Genomic DNA, 24,976 nt, shown 5'->3' on the forward strand with positions numbered 1-24,976 from the left:
TTCCGACATTAACGCGACATCGCAGACGTAAAAAACTGACATACTTCTATTGAAGACTGAAATGTCAACGAGTAAATGAAAAAACATCAAATTTTAAAGATTTAAACAGGAGTGGTTTGTCCTGTGGCTGTTGTGTGGAACCCGAAATGACATTTAGAATCGACCACCATTACATACATAATTGAGCCGACGGCTGAATTAAAGCGTGTAGTGTTGCAGCGGTTTTAAACATTCATGTTCTGCATTTAACTCTTGCTTTTGAAACGAGAGGGTTATTGTTACCTGAATGAAAGGAGAGCATCTCAAGCGACGTAACATTTGTACAGCGTATCTACGTTTAGGGCTATTATATTGATGAATACAATGATAAATCTGTTTGAAGGGATAATTCTAAGCTCTTGTCGCCACAGTGTCCGCATTTCTGTTTCAAGCCACGATTCAGATGTTGTATTCAGACGGTCAGGCGGTGTATCGTCTGCTCGTTTCCTAGCAACCGTGTATGACAATATTGACGGATGATACGACGAAAACTAAGCCATCCGCGACTCGGCTTAACAAATTGACATGCCTTACATGTTCGGTTGAGAGCTGGCTTAAAAGGTGATACAAAGTTGATCCTGATGGGGAACCTTTGAAACACGCCAGAGACTACCTCATTGTTCCGATGTACCATTCATCAGGAGGAGCTGCTTCTGGGTGCTTGTTGCTTCAGATGTTGGCATTACCCACCTGGCTTTCAGGAACTAGCTAATTAGTACCTGCTGGATATTTGGAATGGTTGAAAGTATTATACAACCCAGGAAACAAGGACAATCTGCAGACTATCAACATGGCGTGGTTTCTGATGTTGTGTCGGAGGACATGGTAGTCTGAGCTCTGAAAGGGTCCTTATTCAAATTAGTGCTCTTGCTGATGGTGCTATGTACGGTGATGACTTTTGGGAGTGTGGATATTCATGTGTGTGTCAAAAACAATGACCGGGGTTATCAGTTTTAGCGTGGAGTAAATCCCATGGTTTCTCGAGCTTTGATTAATAGGTCTGTGGTATATAGGATTATACTTGCTGACGGAGGAATTTCTGTACGGATCGGCAAGGCCGGACTCTCAGTTTATGATACCCTGGGATCTCATTCATCTGACAAAAACTCTCGAAGCTACAAGTGGCAGTTTAATTGGATCTGTAAAGAACAGGATTTGTGTCAATCAGACCTGAAATCTCCTACAATCCGAAGAGTTGTTGAACTGTCGTACAACTGAACTTGAAATTGGTCTGGAGAAATCTACATCTCTAAGTGTTCAGTGTAACGCTAGGTGGGCCTTCTCTCGGGAACAGCGACCTACTTCATCGCATCACACTTCGCAGCAACTTAACTCTGATACCGAAATATTTGTGTCGACCAAATATTTGTCGCTTCACCTGAAGGACAACCTAGTTCCGAAGCCTGGGAAATACATTGATTTTCTGCGGTGATTTACCGGCTACTGAGAACACATCGGCTACGTTCGTACACCTGTAATCAGAACCTTCCTCACCTGCAGACGGACTGAAACAATGGAGGTAATATCGATTAGTTCAGTACAATGAGCAGGGAATCCTAACCGATTTAATGTGATAACATGGTCGGTTTCAAAACAGACTTGAGTGGGATTACGTTCTCGGCTCTGTTTTCGTCCTTCGTCTAGACGTGTATAATTAACAACCTATTTCAAACTGAGACATAATCTGCATGAAATAAGGGTAACCATCAAATATCAGATCAATATTCATTGAAGGTCTTAACTTGTGGGTTTGTGGACCTCTAATGTAGGCTTAGAATCATTGAAAGGAAATTTGCGAAGGCGTTGAAATTAGCCCAGTATGTCGCGATTCGACACATAAAATTCCCCTGTTCGATTCCCCACATGGGTACAATTGTGAAGCCAAACATTTGTTGGAATGTTGGTAAAGCAGTGTACATCACAACTCAATAACAATGATGAAGCTACATTTTGAAGTTTTGAATGTTACAGAGTTGCGTAGGGGTTAATACCAGTTTCTCGCATCATTACATATAGGTGAGGCGGTCTCATTACATATAAATGAAACTGTGTCCGAGATAAGTAACGTTCTATACTTTCCATTAATCTGTTTGAGTGTGTTAAGACATCAAATATAAGTTGAGATAGTTTAAAGCACTGAGGTGGAAAATACATACCGGATGTAATTTTGGTATGTAGTTAAACAGCTGACAGTTTTCTTATGAAGTTCAGACCAATTCTGTTACAGCTTTCTCTGTGTAACGTGTGATACTCATTGTTCTGGGTATTCGTAATCGAGGGTGTCTGAAGTCCGTCTGGCAAAGTGTTGCTCCGTCATATCGAAGTTGCCGTACCTTCAGTTAATGGATTTAAAGACAGTCTGCAACTGTGTACGTTACACGCTAACGGACCCTTGTGGTTTTCGTCTCCGACTGTAGTGTTGCTTCAACCCAGCTGAAAAACTTAATTCTCTCAACAAACGTAGAACAGTAAAGATGAAATTAGGTTTTTCATCATTAACGAAATATATTACTTGTTGAAGTTCACGTTCTGCTAATGCGGTGTTAAGAACAAAATAAATATTTTAAATACACGTGTTAGTATTTGGTTACCGGATTGAAATGGTTGTAACACTTATACACAAACGCTTTAAGCACATTTTATGGATTAGTTTACATACTTATGTGACTGTACTTATCTACACAAAATGGCTTGGATTACAAACATGACAAAGTCGAATAATGCTACCGACTTTCCACGCGGGTATTATTTAGTGTTTTCCCCTGTTATTCTATGTATAGATTAACGTGGTAAAGGTCGTGATATGTATCGTGTATATCGTTACTTATAACACGTTAGCATATACATAACTGTATTAACAGGAAACTTAGGTACACCGCCTGAAGCAGACCATTTCCATTTCAAGTGCTTGTAGAGACGGTGGGTGAGTTGTGATATGCTTGATGGTATAGATTCTTGGATGAGGCTTAAATGGGTGAGTTTTACATGCTTGGTATAGATTCTTCGATGAGGCTATAACCATGTACCTCTTTTTTCGGAAGAGGAACCGAACGCAGAGTCCTTGGGTGATAGAAAACAAGAAGTAACTCTTATGTCTTTAACATAGTTTCAGTATTATATTTAGAATGAAGAGGTTTCTGAATTCACACATAACGAAGGTCACGAATTTTCTATGTGGGTTTATGTTACCTTTGAATAAATATTAGAGGACCCTATGAAATTGGATATGAATTGGAAAATCGATTTTCGTATATTCACTGAAGTTAACAAGTCGCGAGCTTAGTTTCATGACACATTTTCATGGCATGATAAAATGTATATTCCATGAATATTTCAGATCCTTGGTATATACTGTTCTAACTTGACATTCTAGATATGAATAATACACACATATTGAGTATAGTCCTTACGACCTATATCTTGTGTATTATACTTTCTGGGGGCTGGGGGTAGCCTAGTGGTTAAAGCGTTCGCTCGTCGCGCCGAAGACACGAGTTCAATTCCCCACATGGGTACAATGTGTGAAGGCCGTTCCCGGTGTCCCCCGCCCTGATATTACTGGGATATTGCTAAAAGCGGCGTAAAACCATACTCACTCACTCACTCACTCGCTATACTTTCTTCTCCCCTGATGAGAATGAGGACAATGCTGATAATAATAATTATAGTGTTTGTCAGTTTGCATGGGATGGTGCAGAGACCATATACCGGTATATGGTCTCTGGATGGTGTTAACATCGGATTTAACGATCTTGAACACCTTTAATAATCAGTTCGTCATATCCAAGACTTCGACCTGTATAGACACACAGATTTGTAGTAGGTAAATTGAGATTAATTTGAATGACCGGGGCATGGCGCACGGATGTAAAGCTGTCACAGCTACAATCAAACCGTCATTCAGCTGTCAACACAAATGTTGTCGATTCCACTTGCAGCATTCATGCGCCAAGAGAAACGGGGTCAACTGCACACATGTGGGTTAAGGTGAAATTGACACTGTATCCAGGATATGTCTAACAAGGCGTGATGCAATGAACACGATAGCTGCTTCTGTACCTAACAACGCATGACAGCTTGTCAATGTCACTATCTTTTCGTATCCATGTTCCGAAATGATAAGATAATATATGGGGCCCGGTGGATGTGTAGCTACCGATGATTATGTAGCGGTGACCTACGGTCATACGGGTTATGTAATTCACGTTAGCTATATCTTGTTACAACACGATAGCGATTACTATGGTATAACAGTGTATATATCACTGTTTAACAGCTGAGCAAGAGTGCGAGAAACAGGCTATCGGTGTTGACTTCGGAACTAAAGGTCAACCCTTTTCCGACAATTAATAATATTCCATGTTAAATAAAATGTCCAAAACATATCCACAGCAAATTTTCGATCCGTTAAAAATATTTGTCAGTTCAGCACAAAATGATTGACGTTGTCCTTGACCTTGCATATAACACAGAAGGGAATACATTGGCGGGTATTTCTATTCATCTCATGCTTCAACAGACTCTTTTATAACGCTGTATATTTCAAAGGCAACCATCCGCCCTTAGGAATTCAATATATTTAGTTAGAATTAAGGTGGTATTTGTGAAAAAAAGACAATAATTTCCAAATCCATGAGAAATATCTTCTAAGAGCAGATTTCTTCGAAGATTCCGACTACGTCGTAACTATGCGTTTATGGATCACTGTTAAACAGAGGCGACATTTTCAACACAATCGTTTGAAAAGGATGACGGTATCCTACCCCTACCAGGTGCATCTGTCACAAACACACGCAAATACAAGTCAACTGTTCACCTAAAAAATAAAAGACCAAAACAAAACCGTAAAAGGAATCGTTGCATTTTCCCTCCCTAGTGAGTCATGATGATGAAGTCCTATTATGTCTAATAAGTTCCCTAGATGACTTGCACTTCGATATTTAATCCAAGTATTTTGTTCGATAATTCACATTATTTTCAAAATTACGACAATCTTCACATTTGTCCTGTAGCTTTAGTTTAGGAGTTTTTATGTTTTCTAATTAACTTTCAAACCTTTGATGTACTGAAACCTTTCAATCCAAATTAAATCACACACGCCGGTTTTTATACTGTTGCTCGCTGCATTGCATTGATGTGATTTTGGTAAGAAAATTAGTATCCTGTCGAGATTGAAATTTCACAGCAGCATTAAACAGCTGGTCCCTTAAACATGATATGTCGATCTCGCACAGGAAAACACACGAAGCGGAGATTGGATTACTCTGCATGAGCCAAACTCGTCACGATGGACCCTTTAATTAAACTTAGGGCATGATTTTGTATTTATTAGCCTCATTGTAACAGGTATTTCAATTTCAAAATGGCGGTTGATGCTAGTCGGAAAATATCCAATTAATGGATATTGTGTCTAAGAAATTCGTCTTAAACTCGCATCTATTTAACTCGATAGAGACTAACAGGACTAACATTTAGTCTCGGAAATGAACATATTTACAGAAAACGACTGTTCCTAATTTATCGTCATTGATTATAAGAAAAAGGAGATTCAGGGCCTAGATTTTCGAAGCTCTCTTAGCAGTAAGATAGTCGTAAGTGCCATACATTAACATTAACTTACGACTATCTTAGCGCTAAGAGAGCTTCGAAAATCTAGGCCCAGGCTTTCTTCATTTTCAGCATGAAACTGCGTAATCTAGGTTCAGTTCAGTGATCAATATTATGAGCACTAATCCACGACGTTTTGGTACAAATTAAGGCTCTACCAAGCCACTTGCCCTGACAATCGTGTCCACATGTTTACAGCCATAGGTTACTGATGACCGATTCGAACCCGGAATCTGCGAGAGGTACTTGTCAGGCTCACTCCTTGTAAAAGAGACTTGTTGAATCTCTCCTATAAAAGTGTATTTATCCCTTTGTGGTGGATGGCATTCTCTTCCCACAGAGGTAATTTAAGTCATATCTGCCCATGTTACGTGGACAGAAGGGACTTGAGTAACCTCCGTGGGGAGAGAATGGGTGGGTGGTTGAATGTTGATTAACGTCTTTGTCAATATTGCTGCTTTATTTCGGCGAAATATAATGGTCGACGCTGGACCAGACAAACCATGAGTACATTAGTAAACGTGTCCAACATACAACCAACAGCTTGTAGTATGACTGAATTGTTGTTCAGTGGTGAACTGACTCGCAGTTGCATAACTGAATTGTTGATCAATGGTAAGCTGACTCGCAGTAGTATAACTGAAATGTTGTTCAATGGTAAGCTGACTCGCAGTGGTATAACTGAGGGGTTGTTCAGTGCTAAGGTGACTCGCAGTGGTTTAACTGAATTGTTGTTCAGTGCTAAGCTGACTCGCAGTGGTATAACTGAATTGTTGTTCAGTGCTAAGCTGACTCGCAGTGATATAACTGAATTGTTGTTCAATGGGAAGCTGACACGCATTGGTATAACTGAATTGTTGTTCAATGTTAAGCTGACTCGCAGTGGTATAACTGAGGTGTTGTTCAGTACAGCTGACTCGCAGTGGTATAACTGAGGAGTTGTTCAGTGGTAAACTGACTCGCAGTGGTATAACTGAGTTGTTCAATGGTAAACTGACACGCAGTGGTATAACTGAATTGTTGTTCAATGGTAAGCTGACACGCAGTGGTATAACTGAATTGTTGTTCAATGGTAAGCTGACTCGCAGTGGTATAACTGAATTGTTGTTCAGTGCTAAGCTGACTCGCAGTGGTATAACTGAATTGTTGTTCAATGGTAAGCTGACTCGCAGTGGTATAACTGAATTGTTGTTCAATGGTAAGCTGACTCGCAGTGGTATAACTAAATTGTTGTTCAGTGGTAAGCTGACTCGCAGTGGTATAACTGAAATTTTGTTCAAGAAAGGCTAACTGGCAGAGGTTTAACTGAAATGTTCAATGTTAAGCTGACTCACAGTAGTATAACTGAAATTATGCCCAAAGCAACGTAAGCCAAATTCACTCCACTCACTCACTTTACGCCAGAAAATAAAATATACCTTGGAATAACATTTTACAAATAGAAGGTTATTAGGTACATAAAACAAATATTTTACCTTCGACCCCTCCTACACATATAAACAATGTCATGTATTTAACATGTATAACACTAAGTGGTGAAATTAACAACTTAATCTTGTACGTATCTTAGGGATCATGCTTACATCATTGGGATAAATGTTGGTTTCAACACGCCACCACATATCTTCCTTCACGAGACAAGCTCAAGCCACCGACTACCAGCAGCATGTCTCCCGGTCAAAGACGAACCAGCATGGTGGCAATGTTTGCTTAACGCTGGATTGAGTAAAGGAGGCACGGTGACAGATTGGGGAGAAAAGGGGAGACAGCGTTATCTGTGTCGACACGAGGGGATATACAGGGAATGAAACAGACATTAAACACGTTGTCTATATCACGGTAACGCGCGCCAAGAACATGAAACTACTTTAGTTCTCAATATGTCATGAGAAGACTTAGGATGTCTTGTATAAGTCGGCAACACTGGCTGTCGTGAATCAAAAGTGTTTCAGACATGTAGAACAGTTTACGTGTATTAGAAGCGGTACATCGAAAATACGTCAAAACGTCAACGAAACGGCGTTACAAAAGGTGAGTTAATTAAATTTAACGACAAGTCGCGATTTCATTACGGCAAAACTGGGCCTAGATTTTCGAAGCTCTCTTAGCGCTAAGATAGTCGTAAGTGCCATACATTAACATTAACTTACGACTATCTTATTTGATTAACGTCGAAACGTTCTTTACACTGTGCCGTCATTGCATTGTAACTTAGCTGCGTGACGTCATACTACTATGACATCAACATAATGTTAGTACATGTCAGAAATTGAGGGAGACACGTAAATACGAACATAAAAAAATGTAGGCATTGAATCCAATTCCTTATATACTTACGTGTAGAAATTATGATATCGTTCAGTTTAGGTTAACGTTTAATCCAGACGTGGTTAAAATATTAAAGTTAAAATTAAAAAAGAAGTTTAATCCATAAAAATATCTTGGGTGGTTAAAATAGTTTTGAAAAGCTACTTTCAGCTCATTATACTTTTATGGAAACTGATAACATGATGAATGATGTCTCTTAAGTACTGAAACGTGCATATGGCGCGGTAAAGTATACACATTTCTATCGCGACAGAATACACACTAACATCCGTTCGTAGAACTGGAAAGTTCGGGAAGTGAAATGGATTCTATAATTACCAATATTCCGAAATGTTAAATATTATGAATGCAGATCAGCAGACTTCCTTAGACTGGTTTCCGTAATGCAGTTTGTATGTCTGTTGTGATGCATTGAGATTGATAGGTAGGGGACAGGAATGTACAAATGAGGAGATAAGGTATTTGTGATTTATGTCATGCTCCTAATGGTGGTATGTCAGTAGTTTTACGAATGTCGTGTGTCACGTCCGTTATGCGTGTAATACCGTATAGGAAAACATATGGTTCACAAAGCCAAATACTTTCCCATTGACATCCATAGTAACGTTACATGGACGTCAATGGGAAAGTATTTGGCTTAACGTTATATGACCGCATCCGTGGTGTAGTGGTTAGAGCGTCCGCCCGGAGTGCGGAAGGTCTCGGGTTCGATCCCCGACTGCGTCATACCAAAAGACGTTCAAATATGGTACTTGTTGGTCCCTGCCTGGCGCTCGGCATTAATGGGTACATCAAGGACTGGTCGGATCGGAGTCAGTATAATGTGTCTGAGTGGGGTATTCATGCTTCACTGCGGCATGGTATCTCAGTGAGCTAGCACTATAAAACCAGCTTCAGTCTGGGCTAGTACAAGCAGCCGCACATACACATACACACGCATGCACGTCGTCATATGAGCGAAATATTCTCAAGCACGACGTTAAACCCAATTCCACCACCCACCAGTAACGTTATATTTTTTAAAACATAAACTGCCCAGTCATCGGCTAAAACATGTATATGTATGCATAGTCTGGTCTTAAAGCAGGTATGAAAACAAACCAAATGACAACCTCATCCAGTTCCTTTTCCAAGTACTGGAAGCTAAACAGACCGACCCCAGTTCCGCACAAAATGTCACCTGGTTAAAAATATCGGTGGTCACTTTCAGCATAAGTCATTATCTTTAAAAAACCATCAGTTTTAATTGCTGGATTGTTTATACAAAATCTCCCAGTCACAGCTGCCACGTGATTCAGTCTGCACTGAGATCAGCTTCGGAATCTCATTTGATGTGGTATAACCATAAGACCCTGAGCCCAAAGGTGAGGTGCCTAGCCAAAGCGTACACTCGCCCGCGCCGAAGACCCGGGTTCGATTCCCGACATTGGTACAATTTGTGAAGCCTATTTCTGGTGTCTCTGGTGGATTAGCCTCGTGGTTAAAGCGTTCGCTCGACACGCCCACGATCCGGGTTTGATTCCCCGTGTGCATGGGCACAATCAAACCCACATCTGGTGTCCCCGCAAGTGATGTCACTGGAATAATGCTAAAAGTGGGGTAAAGTCATACCCACTCTCTCACATAATTTTCGAACATAGTTTTCTGTTTACGCACAGTAGAATCTGTTTTAAGCTGAAAATGGAGACAAGCCATGTGTTATAAACAGCAGGAAAAGACATCATTACGAATTCGGCGTAAATTTACCCTTTATTTTCTCCATCTTATTTCATGACGAGTTAACTGGGGACTGTATTGCGTGTCAACTCTATCTTTGTCGCTTAGGGCCTTCAAATCACCACATTCATCTAAATTGAGCGTAATAACAGTCCGTATACTTAGAGTTAGTTTCCTCTAGATCAAATTCCCGGTCTATATTTTCGTGGTTCTGTCATAACCGTCACATTCATCCATTTCCGTAAACGAGATTTATATTACAAACTGTCTGATATCATAAACCCGCTCTTCGCTGAGCTGTATATCGGATCATAATTTGCACATATATTCTCGAACCGCATCAAGTCAAAACCTAATGTAGCGCGTATAAGTTTCGAATCAATTGCAGTCTATTTCATTGCGACAGCGCGCTTTGACAATGTCGACGTCACTCAATCAGACTGGCAGCAATGAACAACAGTCTGGGTAGGCCGTATGAGTATTGGTTGAAGTGGTGCTTATTTCCCTTGTGCATTTCGCTGACTGATTACATCAATTCCAGGATGCATCTTGGGAGACATAGGCAATTTATATACAAACTGTCTTGGATGATGATTATGTTGGGGAACCTTTACTGCCTCACGCAAAGCTCTCTTTTTAAACTTTGTAATCGGGATTAATATGACGTGGGAATACTGTCTATGCATATCTTTAGCATCTTCGAGTATTACGTTCATAAGGGTGTTAATTATTGTTGCGTGATTGGTTATGTTATCACCAGAGAGTTGAATAGTGTGATAGAAACAAATAACTCCATTATAATTAGGAAGGTGCCCAGTGAGCAAACTCAGAGATACAGAAAATAAGGAAATCTAGACTTCCCTAAGGGTTTTTTGCATTGCAGAAAGGGCTAGGTAGAACTGACTGACTGAGTTTGGTTTTACGCCGCTTTTAGCAATATTCCAGCAACATCACGGCGGGGGTTAGGTAGAAGGGTAAACAAGGTATTTCACAGACTCAGAGAGACCGATACCTGGATAAGCAGGAACACCTATTTGTTTAATTTATTTATTGTTTAATATGGTGACATTAGCTTCTTGGCTTTCATCAGTTCAGCTTACCTAATACTTCCAATAGAGTCGAATAACGTGAAATATGTGTTCAAAATATGGTATTGGTTGGAGAACGTTTATCGGAAATCTTAACAGTTAACGTGAAATATAACGTCGAAAGGTAAATTAATTGTTTTGTGGAACAAATGAAACATCCTTGTCCTTTGCTGAGATATAGTGGTTTACTGTTTTTTAACTGCAATATAATCGACCAGTTGTGTGTAGTGGCCTGACTGTTTCACAATTATATCTGGGCATATCACCGAGTTCTGTGTAAGCGCTGTCCCTGGCCAGACTGATGAGCTGATATTTCACGCATGTGGAAGATTAACAGCTGAATGAGTGAGTGAGTTTAATTTTACGCCACTTTTAGCAATATTCCAGCAACATCACGGTGGGGGACACCAGAATTGGACTTCACACATTGTGCCCATGTGGGGAATCGAACCCGGGTCTTCGGCGTGACGAGCGAACGCCTTAACCATTAGGCTACCTCACCGCCCCTCAGATGAATGAAAGAATGCTGAACGATTGCATAAAACTATTGCGAACGATTTAAATCAATTAAGTATTGAAAACCTAAATCAATACATACATATTATCATGATAGCCTTTTATATAATCCGTCTTAATGAGTGAGTGAGTGAGTTTATTTTTACGCCGCGTTTAGCAATATTCCAGCAATATCACGGCGGGGGACACCAGAAATGGGCTTTGCGCATTGGCGTCTTAATGAGCAAAGGGATAGTGTATTATCATTATCAAGAGAATGAATGAATGAATGAATGAACACAAGCGTTGCAAGAGTTTCTGTTTGTTTTCGAATTACGCGAACAAGTTGAAAAAATAATATCGGTTTAACGTCTTTGTGAAATATACAACACCTTCCCCGTAAACCAGTTAGCAAGTGCTCGGAATAACTGCCAGCATTCATGAAATGTCGTTCATATTTTTTTTATCAATTTTCGGTTTTGCGAAACATTCGACAACAACCTCCTGTCTATATCCAGAAGGTCGTTGGTGAATCGTCATTGTTTCATAGCACGGTGTTGACAGTCCCACTGAAAGACAGCTGATGATGAAATAAACACCACCACGTGGTGCAATGGACAAGTATGTCACACGGAGACGCGAACTTCAAACAAGGCATTTACGAATTGAACTAGAAACAAACAGAGGCAAGAATTCTAAATTGCACCAGCGTTCCGTGCGAGCTAAATATTGTCTGGTAACAATGAAGTCACCGGTACTGGCTCTCCTCGTGTTGGATGTATATTTAAACCATTCTAATTCTGATAATTGAGGGACAGCAGTTTGCTGTTTGTAAAAAGTTTAACCTTGATGGTATTTGTTTGAGCATCCATGACAGATATTTTTGGTCGCCGGAAAACCTTTTTATGGTGAACCTTTAACTTTTGAAGTTGAGTTTTAGCCTTTCATTCAGCCAGTTGTTTTGGTTTTTTGTAGGGTTATGTCGTTAACAGCTAACCAAATCGTGGTTTCCCTCATTTGAACGGACTTCCTGTGGAAAGGCGGGAGTTAGTCTCCTTGTGGACAATGAGGTGTGAGACACACGTGGATGTGATTGGCAGCTGTAATAGACATCCTTGTGATTAGAGCTCACGTTCGAACTCTTGACACGTTTGCTGGAGAATCAGTCTGGATATGACTCGAGGTATGACTGACATTTACATGTAATATCGACATATTCTTCCGTTTCCATTTGCCCTGTTGCGTTAAATGCAGACATTATATTATATTTGAACATTTTGTAGTCAATTGACGCATTATTATAATATATGTTAATGTCAACCCACAGAGTGAAGTCTGCAAACTGTATTTGGAATCCGTTGCTAAGGCGTATTGGGTTCGAATCCCGGACTGGTTGTTTATTTGCTTGTCAGCACCACCCGCTTGCTCTTGGATTTCAGCAAAGGGGTAAACCTCTGGGACTTGCACCACTTCTTCCCAAGCTAACTCACCCGTGAAGATCCGGGTTAGAATTGATCTTCCCATGTTTGTCGTAAGAGGTGACTAACGGGATTGGGTGGTCTGACAATATATTGGTCTGTGCTCCATTTGGATTATTATTTTTTTTCATTTTGTAGAGCACTTGTACTAGTTTTTCTAGCACTAAATGTCAAAATGTTAGTCTTCACCTACAGTGTACCTTAAACATTGGAGGATGCAAGGGGAGTTCAGGGGATCGAACCCCGCCCTTTGAAAATGACGATACACCATGTTGAAGATGATGTTGTGCACTGGCGGAGCGGGGTGGGGGTGGGGGTTCGACACCCAACCCACCCTCTTTGGATATTCCTGGACCCGCATGTGGTTAAAGGTTATTTAAATAGGATAATAGGATAAGCTTCTTTGTTGGAAGGTGCATCTGCAATGAAAACATTACAATAAACTACTTTTACAACAAACACAGTTAAAACGAAATGATGGATACGAACTGTTTTTAGGTCACTTGCTGTATATTTTAGTAGACATGCGTATATCAAACGACGGTTGTAACGAACTGAAGAAAGCGCTCAATTCAGTTCGTTATAACCTTGTTCAGTGTATGTGAGAAACATTGAAAAACGTCAGGGTTGTGTCTCTTGGTACGTGTCGTGTAAAGGTTTAGCTATTCTCTGAATGGCTGTTAGGTTGCTGCTGCATCCACACTTCAGAAATCATCCCCATGAGTATAATCAGGTCAGAACATAACGGTAATGTCAGGATAGCCATGCCAGGATATAGAGAACGTTGTGTCACCAAGGGGAATGAATCAATACAGTCACTAGTCACATCATAAATCTTCGAACGCCTCGATATACGAAATTCAAAGTTATCATTTACAGTGATGCTTCAGACCATATAATATATCATACTGTCCGTTTGCTTAGTTTGCCATAATTATGAAATTTACCTCGTTGCTAAGTATTGCATATAAGAAGTGTGTTTAAATCTCTCCCTCTCGTTTAAAGAACCTATGCAGAATGTTCGTCTACACAAACCATCACTAAAATTGGTATTTAAATCCTGAACTCATGGTTTGTATGCGACGTGGCAACTCTGGACTCGTGACGACCTCGTCTAAGGTTTTATAGGAAAACCGCAATAAGAGACTAATGCGCCCTTATAGTCTTGTACTGTCTGTCAAGGGAGCACAGAAAGTTGTTATTACCGTTTTTATTTCTCCTCAATTCGGTCGTTAAACCGCAGATCGCTGCCTCCCTCAAACGCAAATCCGCCGTGCACCTTTAACATGGCTAACGCTCTCCGGAACTGGAGAAGATCGTGGCGGTACGCCTGCCCGTGGCTCGTCGAGCCTTCCAGTGCACGCTTCCTAGTTTCTCGATAGGCAGGTGTTAGGGTAACACTGTCAGTTGCTGTTTTTTCGGCCGATACCTTGTGGCATTCCCTTTGAAAACTAATCAGTTTGCCTCTGAAGTCCGATGTCTGTCTGTACAGCAATTTCTCGCCACGACAGCGAAAAATGAAAAATTCATAAGCTGTGTAAAAATTTCTGACGTGCTGTTTAAGAGAGCATGGCTCAGCACTCGGATCACATTTGTTGCCGGCTCTCAGCGGCTGCAGGCGGCAGAAACCGACAGGGATATCTTCATAGGTGTGTGATCTCGATGTGATGATAAATTGTGATATGGTTAATGTTTATTGGATCTTATAGTGTATTTTAAGTACCTTCAATCGACACCCTGGTAATTTAATTGTTGGTATTTGTAGTTTTATAATAAAACCTTTGAAGGAAATAACAATATACTGCTGTTTGATCTCTTACTAGGTGCTAGGTTTATGGGAGCATGGTTCACGGGAGCTTCCGCATTGTAATTCAACTCACCCAAAGTCTATTATGAGCTTATGACATTGTAGGCTTCGACATGCGCCACAATGTTTGAAATGTGCTGTGGTTGCTCTTGGTAGATGTTTAACGATATACTCCAAGAAATCCGATCTAACTTCAAAAATGGCCGCGATGGCAGCCATATTGGAAAGTCTGTTTAGCCGCCTGTCAAACAAATTTAATTTATACCATGTACCTTTGAAATTTCTGAAACAGTTTTTTCTCTCCCCTTAGATGTCAGGATCCACTGGTTGTGGGTTCGTATCATCATTTAGAGGCTAGGATTTTATTAACACACCTTTAACGTTGGTTTCACCATCATGGAACGCCATCGTGTGACTGGAATATCATTCTAAATGATGTTAACGCAACTCTCTGTATGAAACCCTATTTAGACTCGTCAGACTGGACTGTAATAATGTCCAAATCGTTCGCCTCACTTCTATATTTCGTGTTGGAATTAACCAGAATGTGATGTAGCTATATAGTTTTGAGTTCCTGATACCTTCTTATACCACTCAACATCACCATCATCCAGCTCGGAATTCTCTGAATTACAGTGGAACCCTTTGATTCCGGACAGAAGGCGGTCAGTTTCAAATCGATTGGATTCACGAATGTCCGGATTAAAGAATCTGGGTCAGGAAGTAATGTCCCTCCTTAAACAAGTAACCGTAGCTAAGACAAACTCGTTTCCTAATGCGGTCGTTCCCTCTAGCTAAGTGGAACACCTTGCCCCAATATCTCCTTTTTGAAATGTGACCCCCTTGAACCAGTTTGTGTCCATGTGCTTGTAGGTTGATAAGTGTGTTCGCGGCTGACAACGATCGCCACTCAAGCAGCACACAACTGTTTCCTTGTTACCATACAAGAACCAGACGCTAACCACTCAGAACGATTTCTGTGTGTGTTATGAGTACTTTCGGTGGATTGAATGCAATAAAAATGACATGACATTATCATTGTCCGAAAGGCACAGTTTAAGGGTTTAAACGGGTCCGGTTTAACGAGGTTTCGCTGTATTAGAAATATATGACTCTCATGATCCTATATCTATTCATTTCCCAAACACCGTGTGTATCTGCCCTACGTACACTCTCCTTGACAGAGTTCATTGTGGTCAAACTAATACCTAAGGTATCTTAGCGCTAAGGTGACCGTAACTCATATACCTTAACATAGACTTATGACAGTCTTAAGGCTAAGGTTGTTTTGTAGTACGGCACCCTGTGCCAAGGTTAGAATTTGTAGCCCTGGGCACCCTCTTGCGCTAGATAGTCGTAAGTTAATGTTAATGTAGAACGACTATCTTAGGCTAAAGAGCTTCGAAATCATCTGCACAAAGCTATCTTAGCGCTAAGATGATCGCAACTCCCATAAGTAAGCATCGGCTTACGATAGACGTAGCGCTAAGATCGGTTTGTGCAAGCGGCCCTGTCCATTTATCTAATTACATATTTTTGCTTTTTGAAAAGCCAGTTGAATAGGCATATGTCATAAAATGCATAAACTTCATTGCGATAATATCCTTAAACGTGAAAATCTAGCTCCATTTACCGACATTCCTGCATATACGTTAGTTTACGGGGGCGGTGGGGTAGCCTAATGGTTAAAGCGTCACGCTGAATACCCGGGTTCGATTCCCCACATGTGTACAGTGTGTGAAGACCATTTCTGGTGTCCCCAGCCGTGATATTGCTAGAATATTGCAAAAACCGGCCTAAAACCATACTCACTCACTACATCAGTTTACGGTTCTGCTTGCTGTCATCGCGGCACTACCGTAAACGGATCTTGCGACAAGATCATCTTGATGGGGGAACATATTGTCATACGCATCACGACTACAGCTGTAGTAACGTATATGAATAATTATGCAAAACAACTTCATGTAAAACGCACCATAAAGCTTCTAATAGAACAGTCTGTCCTGGTCCCAGAATAAACCCGTTTATTTACAAACAAGGAAAAGTCAGATCACGTGATATGCAAATTAGCTTGTGGTAGTGGTGTAACGCTAAATCGTCACCGCGCGGAGTGTGCTGTGCATGACAATGTTGATAAATCTTGAACAACAGATACAGCATTGTGGGCCACGTCTCCAGGGTATGCTGGGACACGTGGTCCCAATATTCCACGTCACATCTATTGTAACACAACCACTTTCAAATTAATGTATAAAATATTTATGTAGATTTCATGTTCTAAGTGTCTACATATGCTAATACCAAAACATCATCATCAAAAACACTGTAAACCTTATGCTCACTGTCGTATTAATAAAACATATATATTGCTGCAAAGCGAAATATTATTTTGAAAATGCAGATTAATATGATGACGCTGCAATAACTGTAATATCTAGGCTAATTGCCTTGTGACATAACGCTCACTGCAGTAGTATTGCCATTGTTGCTGATCCAGTGAGTATTATATTAATATTCAATAATAAATAATTCATGCTAATGAGATCTATTGATCTGCTTTTACTACAGGATCTGTTCAGAAAATGCAGATCAGCTGCAGATGTCTGTTCTGCAAATTGATATTGATAAAATCGTTTTTGAAACATTAAGCTGGTAGATTTAGAACGTAAAATCTACATTTGTCTCATTATTTGAATTTTTCAAATCTTTCATTTTTCTTGACGTGGATCCGGCAATTCTAGACAGCGAATGATCTTTATTATTTTCTTTTATATTCAGGAGAAATATCAATGTCTATCATTAAATTTAATGTTTCTCCCAATCTCCTGATATTCGCGTTTTACTCGATCAAGGCAGATCCAGCGGTATAATACGCACTGGGACGTTACGTCCAATATCGCTGGCATTGTATTGAATCATGTCCGTCTTTTAATAAGGCAATTAGAAATTTTCATAAATCATGCCCGCATCCCGAGTTTAAGACGTTCCTTCATTTTTTCAATGTCTGAATTCCACAAGAAACAAGTACCAAACTGCCACCATTTGCTGCAAGGGATTCCGCCAAGTGTATCGGAATGGCGGGAATATTGATCGGGAAGTCGTCTGCTTGTGCTTCTTCCATTATCCTCTGGGGGAGATCCCTGAGATTTGGACGGGGAATCGGGGAGGGGGTTGAGGAGGGGGGTTCGTGGCTTGGGATGATGTCAGAGACGGCCGGGGAAGCCAGTGGTATCGATTGGTGTTTCCTCCCTCGGCGAATCACGGGCTGGGTTGTGTTATATTTATGTAGTTGACCCGCGAGACTGTAGGCATAGACCTACGGGATGGTATTGTAAGCCCGTAGTATGGAAATCCTCGCTTGGCGAGCCAGCGTTACTCTGTGTAAGGAATGCCATTCAGGAAGGAGTTCAGTGCTAATGGTGGCGGAAGACGAGCGGGAGTATGCTCGATCGTGCCAAGGTAGGAGAACACTCGAGGCTTCTCGAGGGCGTTTTCGAGAAACGTTTTGTATATGGTATTCCAACTGCTGTTGATATGTTTCGATGCGGTATATAGTCGTTGTTGAACTGGATGTAGATTGTGTTTAAATGCTTATCTGTTTGTTTGATAACGTGTAATTATCCGAATTCGTTAACTAGGTACCTGTTTGGGTATGATGTGAGTTCCAACTGATTCCATTTGGTTTGTTGCAAGATGTGTCAGTATCGAATAGAAACGGGTCTCTTTCATTGCATGCTTTTCCAGTGAGGTGGTGTTTGCTCTTGAAGATGGTTTAATACGTGTTCCTTTGTATTTTGTATGATACAATAACTTAATACCTGTTGTGCTGGGTTCATGTATCCCAGATGTATGAATGGGATTGGTATAGGGATGGAATATGTTTCTATGTATATGTATATTTGATAAGGATGAGATTGGTTACCATGAGTATACAATCACTGGCACTTCGTTGTCTAGAACAAGTGTATTGTTAAACGAAAGTGACTCGATTATTTACACACCGCCGCCATATAGCTGGAATATTGCTGAGTGTGTTTAAACATCCAACAAAACATAGGTGACCAGATGTTTTATCTGAATGATTGATTTAATTGATAATATATTTGTACAGATACATCATCCGATGTGTCATTCAAACCGATTAAGCCCTCGAAATGATAATTCCATTTATCTATCAAATTTCGTTTATGAACAAAATTGCATTAAACTAAAACCCGTTGACTACAATGCTTTCAGTATGTAAATATATCTCTATTTAAGTAAAAAACACTTTAATTTGAAGAACATAATGGTTTACCATACCCTTCATTCACTTCTTTCGTACAACGATACGATTCCCTCACCAATGTATATTGCATGTCAATCTTTCATTTCAACAACTTGTTAAAATGTAATGTACAACATAATACTGACATCCACCGCCCGATAGACGCAGCAGGCATCAGCCTCTAGCATCAGGGAAGAGCCAGCGTTTGACTGTTGATGGATGGTGTGTGCATAGCACTGCTACGATAGCGATCTATTTGAGTGACGTGTGCCGTTATTCACACCAAAAAGGGGCGATATCCACCACTCGTCATATATGACTCAACTGATATTGACACTTGTTAATTGCAACATAGTGCTGTCTACAGCGGATCGCCTGGAGCTACTTACTGACTTGTGGATAATCTAGTTAGGTTGCGGACCTCTAATTACGTTTCAGAGGCATCTTGTGTACACACTGTGTATACAGTCCATGAGTAACTTTGTGACCTTTGGCGAGGTGGTTAGTCAACAAGGTTAACCATGACTGGTTTGTCATGTGTTCCGGAGTAAACGAATTAGTAAGATATATCTGTTAGTCATTTGTTTCAATTAGATCAAGGGGTTAAACTGGTATAATTCCATTAATCTAACAGTGATGGATTCTAGTGAATCCATGGACTGTTTCTTTGATCGACATTCCAGAAGTTGTTGAGTCAATAATGAACACAACTTTATTAATGACAACTTATTGTTCATTGCATTGAGCGACGTCATCAATACACCGTTATCAATACTCCGTGATACACCGTTATCAAGCTCAAAGTGGAAGAAAGCACCTTTAGCTTGATACCGTAGAAAGAATCTGAACGGAAACTTGACTCTATGCAATGAACAAATGTTGTCATCCATTAAGTCGCATGCTTCATCATTTTGAAGTGTGTTTCACTTAGTCCACGTCTTTTGATGGCGAGAACCAAGTGTAAGGGAAATTAAGTAAACACACACCCAAATTATGATAAAGTTATATATGAAAAAAGTTCTATCTTGAAGGGGTTAAGCCGCTTTTAGCAATATACCTTTTCCATCACATCTGTGAAATCCATTTTACTATTCCGAAAAAGATCATGGAAATGTGTTTCAGAATCTTCATCAAATAGTGATGAAACCAGATGTTCTCGAAAATGTGAGCGTATCCTGCCACACAGGTGGCACATATCACAAACACATTTAAAGGCAAGGCAAGTGTTCAACAAGCCATTTCCCGACTGGGACATAAATATTCTATTTGTACTTTCTGTGATAATGTGTGAAGTCACTGATAGCTAAAACTCCCATGCAATAGATGGCATGTGACGATCAGGGTCAGAATTGGTCTTCACTAACCCATGCTTGTCGTAAGAGGCGACTATGGGGAACGGGTGGTCAGGCTCGCTGACTTGGTTGGCAGATGTCATCGTGTCCCAACTGCGTAGGTCAATGCACATAATATGAGTCACTGGACTCAATTGTTTACAAAGCACCGTCACACAGCAGGAATATTGCTGAGAGTGGCAACAAGCAATTCACAATAATGAGACTAGCATGTGTACTCAAACATACACATATTGAAGAGGTAATCTGTTTAGTATTTTCCGTCTTGCTCAATCTGTACCTTCCCAAGCCCATGCAGGTATTTGATGTACAGTATTCCACCATGTGTCATATGGCTTCATTCCAACACACTCCTTGTCTCTGCGGTACTGATGTTGGTTGGCTGTGGGATGTTCTGTAGCTATCCGATGAAGGTACTGTCATAAACTAACTATTTTCTTTAAAATGTTTAATCATCTGTCCGCATGTTATCCTTGCGATCTGTTTATAGGATTCTTTTCTAAATTTAAAATCTGAGAAACAGTTCTCAGGTACAATGTATTTAATGAATGATTGCTGCTTATACTTAATCCTTTCTTCCTGACACAATAAATTTGTGGAATGTTCCACCAAGTAATGATTAGGAGTCCTCTCTCTGAAGCTAAAAGGGGCGGTGGGGTAGCCTAGTGGTCAAAGCGTGCCCTCGTCACGCCGAAGACCCGGGTTCGATTCCCCACATGGGTACAATGTGTGAAGCCCATTTCTTGTGTCCCCCGCCGTGCTATTACTAGAATATTGCTAAAAGCGGCGTAAAACTGAACTCACTTGCTTCATAACAAATCCATTATACACAGAGGCACAAAGACTGGAAGACTTCAGTAAAGTTACATTTCTACTTCAGTCACGTCATCATAGAGTGGGAATAAAACCAAAATCAACAAATCCGAATGTGTAGGATGTACATCAAACGACGAAAATTGATAATTTTGCAGACAATGATGTAAAGTAAATACAATCGTAGTATTACGTGGAAATATTACTTGTAAAATCCATTAATGTGATAATACCTTTTCATATTTGAATAACCTGTGTCAAAATTTCAACAAAATGAAAGTGGTTTCGTTTCTATATTAATCTCAATCTTTCTGTTTGATGAACGTATGATTTGTACCGTCACGTCTCAATATCGCCCGCAGTGTTGACTGTGGGGCCTCAAGTACGTATCGAACTGCCGTTACAACGCGGCTAAGACTTCCGAACATACTGCAGTGTTCCCCCGATCAAATCCGAATGCTTTTGTCAGCGTATCTGTTCCTACGAACCAGGACATCAAACGGAGGGATTCTGCCATCTGTTGTTAATACATAATATGATCATGTTTGAAGGAATTAAAGAGCTCCTATCTTCAAAGGAGCTATATTCTATGCGGAGGTTTGAAGAAATATGGTTGAAATACTGTTGCTTAGAAGGGTTTAATGTCTTCGAAATACTCAGATCTAAGACTTACTGTAATTTGGGTGTCTGAATGTTTTTAGGACTTGAAAGCAGGATTTATGTGACTTTAAAATTGGTTTTGGAAAGTGGGTGTTTAAATGTGGTGTGCGGACATTTTAGTGTGAGTAGGGAGTTAACTTCTGAATCATTGCTTACTCAGCCGCTGTACCAATATACAGTAGTATCCACCACGCAAACCTTGTATCACTTAAACAAACCCCACTCAGCATCATCTTGCCCTAACCTTACCACGCCCCAACGCAGCCCAACCTCTCCACATCCCAAAGTATGATAACCCAACAACTCCCCAACACATCCTAAACACGCCCTTAAACATCTTAACTCACCACGTCCCAATGCAGCCCAACCTCAAATTTGCAACGTAAATTTGCAACGTTGTTATAACGTTGTGACGTAACGTTATAAAATGACGTAATACTAACGTTGTGTCATGACGTTACCAATCTACAACCCTCCCACAACGTTGCGAAAACGTTATGTGTTAGCTGGGAACACGCCCAAGCGCATTTTAACCTCACCACGCCTCAACTCAGCCCAACCTCACCTTGCCCCAATGCAGCCGAACCTTACCTTGCCCCAATGCAGCCGAACCTTACGCCTAATACCATTTTAACAAACCGTTCTCAACCTTACCTTGCCCCAAAGAAGCCTAATACCATTTTAACAAACCGTTCTCAACCTCACCTTGCCCCCATGCATTGGAACCTTACCTTGCCCCAAAGAAGCCTAATACCATTTTAACAAACCGTTCTCAACCTCACCTTGCCCCCATGCATTGGAACCTTACCTTGCCCCAATGCAGCCGAACTTTACCTTGCCCCAAAGAAGCCTAATACCATTTTAACAAACCGTTCTCAACCTTACCTTGCCCCAATGCAGCCGAACCTTACCTTGCCCCAACAAAGCCTAATACCATTTTAACAAACCGTTCTCAACCTCACCTTGCCCCAAGGCAGCCTAACCTTGCCTTGCCCCAAGGCAGCCGAACCTTACCTTGCCCCAAAGAAGCCTAATACCATTTTAACAAACCGTTCTCAACCTTACCTTGCCCCCATGCAGTGGAACCTTACCTTGCCCCAATGCAGCCTAACACCATTTTAACAAACCGTTCTCAACCTCACCTTGCCCCAAGGCAGCCGAACCTTACTTTGCCCCAACGAAGCCTAATACCATTTTAACAAACCGTACTCAACCTCACCTTGCACCAATGCACCCGAACCTTACCTTGCCCCAACGCAGTCTAAACTTTCCTTGCCCCAACGCAGCCCAACACCATTTTAACAAACCGTACTCAACATCACCTCGTCCCAACGTCTATCAACAACCAGCCACTCTCAGCGCAATCTCGCCCAACGTCACCATCCTCAACCCTTATCTGCATAAGACGATGAAGATACGCTGCTTGAACGCTGTTGTTCAGTGGGGGCAATTTCGACATATACACAGTTCATTACGTTAAAGGCGAGCCAGCTATAGCCACGTCACTTGTTTCCATCTTCAGAATCAGAAGGTTTTATGATTATCCTCAATTTTCTTGGGAAATCATGACTCAGTTTCGATCGACACGAACCATTTCAATCAAATTTTCATGCAACGTTATACCGCAAACAGAAACAGGAGAAAGAAGACTCACACCCCTAAACCGTCATCCTTCTAAAAAGCGAAAGGTTTATTTATGTGATATGGGATAATGTTTCACGTATCAGTGCTAACTTCCCACTGATACTTTAAACACCCACTTTCAGATGCTGCGCGAACGTCAGCTTCCTCGTCCCCACAGCTAATCAATGATGCCGTGACAAAGCGTCATTTGCCAGGCAACTTCCCCCAAACTCGCTGCAAATGTTACACAACAATTTTCTCAGCGGCTTTGGCGTAATTGAGATAGTTTGCTTACGATGTTGGTTGCTAGAGTAAATTCTCCATTGGTGACTGCAAGATGAATGATTAATTTTCATAGAGCGCTAACACTGATGTAATACAGGGAACGTGGACCAGCTGTTGATTGTAATATGTCAATTGCCTTGTGAGTTTCAATGAAATGAGCAAGCACTGACGATCTGTCAAGTGGCTCTCTGGCTTATCAAATAGCATTAAGGTTCTTTACCCGCTCACGGATAATTCCTTCCATGTTATATAACGTTAGATAAGCATGCATTGACTGGAGCGACAGTCAGTGACATCTCGTAGCCAACCAATGCTTGAAGTAATGGAATTAAACCGCATGGAATCTCACAGGATCATGGTGACATCAAAGGATTCTTTGATTGCATCTTAAAACCTTGACAGCAAAATCTGATGATAAACACACCTCTGTGACTTGTGTGGGGAAGCTCCCAAGTGCGAAGCCATTTACAGAGCTGAAAAAATCCGAGTGCACTTGACTGTCGTAAAAGACGTACAAAAGGTGGGTCGGATGCGAATATATTGTGTTCCATATGCCTAACCTCTATAAAATAATACTTTGATGGGTGCAATCTCTTTACGAAGATTTGACCTTCTAAACCGATTGCGTGACATGGTCAGCGGTCAGCGGTCAGCGGTCATGGTCATTTTTCGCAGTGTTGACCACGCGGGTGATCCAGACTAGATGACGTGAGTACGCAATGCCATTTAGAAAGTGGTCAAATGTAGTCCGTAATATAACATATGTTAGATTAGATGACGGACAACTAACGGAAGCGTTATACACCATCTCATTTTTTGTTACGAGAGATGTGGACATAATCATCAAATCATACATACTCAAGACCTCATTAGCACTTGTAATAACCTGTTACCACCAACTGATGTAACTTACATACTTCTCATAGCAGTCTCGTGACAGTAGGGTAACCTAGAGGTCTAGTCACACCCATGACCAGGGTTCGATTCCTTACATTGATACACTGTCTGAGGCCAGTTTCTAGTGTCCCTTCCTTGTTATTGCTGGAATGTTTCTAAAAGCGGCGTAAAATCATACTGATACTAATTTAATATTCATGTGCTTGAGAAAGCGAGTTGGAAATCTGAAAATCCTAACGAATCGTCTGTGTAATCCAGATTTCACTAACCGATACTGCATTGTAAATAAGTTCCACATTATACTAACATCATTGTTAACATGTGCACAATGACGTCACAATTTGTCTTGACGTCACGTTCACATTTCCAACTTTTCACCTAGTTTGAAGTACATGTATCGATATTAGAGAGATTATTACCTATTGGGTTGTATGAAATTTGAATCGGAAGTGTGTTGTGCTTTTTCTCGCTGTATTGTGTATATAGATCAACTTTCCGCACCATAAGTATACTTTTGT

The 24,976-nt window shown here is 40.7% G+C and overlaps 1 protein-coding gene across 3 annotated transcripts in view; it reads left to right on the forward strand.

Annotated features, from left to right (window-relative positions):
- LOC124272188 overlaps positions 1–24,976 on the forward strand; it is a 78,796-nt gene that overhangs the window by 35,557 nt on the left and 18,263 nt on the right. The window contains exon 1 of one of the 3 annotated variants that reach the window (XM_046707330.1): positions 440–1,558. The exons of 1 other annotated variant lie outside the window; for it this stretch is intronic. The gene's annotated coding sequence lies outside the window, so the exon portion shown is untranslated. Of the gene's footprint in view, positions 1–439; positions 1,559–17,829; positions 18,021–24,976 lie in introns of those variants that run through there. One more of the 3 variants, XM_046707329.1, reaches the window with a different exon arrangement.

This window comes from Haliotis rubra, unplaced genomic scaffold (assembly GCF_003918875.1).
Source record: "Haliotis rubra isolate DU_JTF1 unplaced genomic scaffold, ASM391887v1 Scf167, whole genome shotgun sequence".
Lineage (NCBI taxonomy): Eukaryota > Metazoa > Mollusca > Gastropoda > Lepetellida > Haliotidae > Haliotis > Haliotis rubra.